Genomic DNA, 3,291 nt, shown 5'->3' on the forward strand with positions numbered 1-3,291 from the left:
GGAAACTGAAATGAATAATACAATACCATTTATAATTGCTTGGGTGTAAATCTCACAAAACACGTGTAGGACTTGTATACTAAAAGCTACAAAATAGTGAAGCTCTAAATAAAAAGAAAGATATTCTATGTTCATGGCTTAGAAGATTCAACATAGTAAAATATATAAATTCTCCCCGAATTCTTATACAGGTTTATGGTAATTTTGATAAAAATATCAGAAAATATCTTAGGTTTTGGTTAAAGTTCCTTTTCTTGTTGCTATAGATAAGATTATTCCAAAATATAGAGAGAAAGACAAAGAATAGCGGAAAGAACTTTGCAAAAAGAAGAAAGTATCCAATTTTAAGACTTGCAGTAATCAGAACTATGTGGTGTTGCTGGAGGGAAATACACATATAAATAGATCCATGGAACAGAACAGAGAACCCAGAAACAGGCCCACGTAAGGATAGCCAACTCTTTTTTTGTTTGTTTTTACGATGGTGCAAAAGCAATTTAATGGAGGAAGACTCGTCTTTTCAACAGCTGGTGCGAGAAAAATTGTACATCCATAGGCAAAAATAAATAAATAAATAATCCAACCTACACTGTATATGTTATACAAATATTAACTCAAAATTGATCATAGGTTCTTCCTGCCACACCCGTGGTCATGCTGAGGACACTTAGAGGAGGAGCCTTGTCTCAAACAACTAAATGTCCTCTCAGACTTTCTTCTCTCCACTCAAATCCTGGTTGACTTCCTCCAACAAGCTGTACTTAAGCCATAGGGAACATAATGAGGTTAACTGGTGATAACCTATTAGCTGACTCTTAATGGGAGAGAGCAACTATAACCATGGAGGATATGTGATCTGATACACCAAAAGAATCAAAGACCTTTCAACTGATGCTCAGTGAGGAGGGGAACTTTGCTCATGTCACACTTCCTGCTAATGAATACCTCCTGCCAAATACCAGGCATGGCTATGACCCAGCACAGCGTGGGGAAAGCCAGACCTTTGTCAGATAAAAGTCTCTTCTTGAGGACGGGTAGCTATTTCATACTATACTAAAGTAGTACAATTTTTTTTTTTTTAATTTAAGCTCTTTATAATTTGTATAATATTTTGAGATATAGAAATTCAGTTGAAAAGACTCAGTCCTTAAGTCTGAACTCTGAGTAATTATAAATTGAAAGACAAAAAAATTACCTGAAATTAGAAACAGAAATAGATCATGATTAGAAATGACATTTATTGAACACTCTACAAAAAAATATTATAAAGTAAGTACAACTATTATTACTATTTTACAGATAAAACTGGGCTATTTGCCCCCACCCAGAGGGCTAGTTAGTGCAGAAGCAGGATGTGAACTTAGGTCTGCCCATGCTTCTCGCCACTGATGGGTACTGGAGGAAGCTACTTTTTCCCATGCAGATCCATGTGGGAAGAGAATGCTGAGAGACCTAGAAGCATTTAGAATCCTGGTTGCCAGATTTTGTATTTCAAAGCCCAACATTATTTAAAGAAAAAGGAAAAAAAAAAAAACGTAAAGGAAGAGAGAACCAATACAATATAGAGTTGCTGGTTTTGTGCCATGGAAAGATATATATTTTTTAAGTGTATAAATTATTTATTATCAGACAAAGTCTACAGGTTTATTTCTTCTCGGGCACACCCACAGTGCGGCATCGGAGGCCGGTGGTCTTGGTGTGCTGGCCTTGAACACGAAGTCCCCAGAAATGGGGCAACCTTCTACGGGCACGAATTTTCTTCAGTTGCTCCAGGTCTTCATGGAGCTTGCTGTCCAGACCATTGGCCAGGACCTAGCTGTATTTCCCATTCTTCATGTCCTTCTGTCTGTTTAAGAACCAGTCTGGGATCTTGTACTGGCGTGGATTTTGCATGTGTAATGCTGATTACACATTCTACCTAATCCTCAGTAAGCTCTCCTGCCCTCTTGATGAGGTCTATGTCTTTCCTCAACACCACATGAGCATATCTTCGTCCCACACCCTTAATTGCAGTGACGGCAAAGGCTATTTTCCGCCCACCCATCGGTACTGGTGTTGAGTACCCGCAAAATGTGCTGGAACTTCTTGGAATCATTAGAGACAAGGCCCGTAGCCCCAGCGGCGGCATGTAGATCTCCTGTGGAAAAGAGCCAAGTAAAGCTATTTTTAAGACTACCAACCATTTCACCATTATTTCATAAAAGAAAGAATATTTTAACATCAGAATGCATAAGAACATAATTTTAGTATAAAAGAAAGCCATTTAAATTTAATAAATTTAGTTTTATTGAAACCTTACTGCAGCAATCTTATTTTTCTTTTCTATTTTTTTTGTTTGACTACAGATCAGTAAAAATGTTATCCACAGATTGGCCCTGGTCTATCGACAGAAGCTGGAAAACACTAGTTCAAGAACAATGGAGAAATTCACTATGAAACGTGAAGAATCCGGACAAGGACAGAAACAATTTAGCAGCTTTGTCTGGGTAAGCCTTTGTCCCTTTGGAGTCATAAAAGTTGCTATCTCTCTAGCCCTGGAGAACCACTTTACATGATCCCTTGAGATATCTGTCTCTGCCTTTGGAGAGGCTCTGGGAACCAGAAAAACAAGAAATACATTACCTTATTCCTATTCATGGATTTAATTCTGAACTTGGTGCTCTAACTCTTTCAAACTCAATAACTCAGTGCATCGCATTCTCTATTTTTAGTCTCTAAGTTTTGCTCATGCCCTTGTTTTATGTTGTTCTTGTCAATGTATAAACTTCTAAACCTAGAGAATTTTATAAAAAATTATTTACAAACAGAGGATATGCCTGGAAGCAAAATCTCAACAGACTAAGAAAAATGCTTCTGAGAATAACAGTTTGCAGTTTCTTTATGCTTTTGGAATTAAGGAGAGAATGTAAGCAAGATTACAGGGAGGTGGGAGAAAGCAAGGCGGGGATCAGATTCTGCGCTCTCTGCAGGGCGGTCATGCTTTAGAAGGAGGGGTCTGAAAAGAGGCTTCAAAAGTGTGTTAACCTAGAATCTCAGAAACAATGCACAGGGCTTGCTTCAGGTAAGAGGAGCCTTTTACTGCAGAAATTTTATGCCTGGGGTGTGACAACCTGCCATGACCTTACTGGCCCAGTTAGGAACTTATGGTCAAATCATCTTGTGAGGTTACTTTCCATAGAACCACCCTCCCCCACCCCCATTTTTTTTTTGTCCATTCTTTAGAATTCAAATGGCCAGGTCTTCCCTTCTAGGACCTTGACTCCCCTTCTACCATAATTCAAATTTCCCTAC

At 38.4% G+C, this 3,291-nt stretch overlaps 1 pseudogene; it reads right to left on the reverse strand.

The window, feature by feature from the left end:
- Nucleotides 1-1,644: 1,644 nt before the first annotated feature.
- LOC102884546 overlaps nucleotides 1,645-3,291 on the reverse strand; it is a 4,265-nt pseudogene continuing 2,618 nt past the window's right edge.

Source organism: Pteropus alecto, unplaced genomic scaffold (genome assembly GCF_000325575.1).
Source record: "Pteropus alecto unplaced genomic scaffold, ASM32557v1 scaffold87, whole genome shotgun sequence".
Classification (NCBI taxonomy): Eukaryota; Metazoa; Chordata; class Mammalia; order Chiroptera; family Pteropodidae; genus Pteropus; species Pteropus alecto.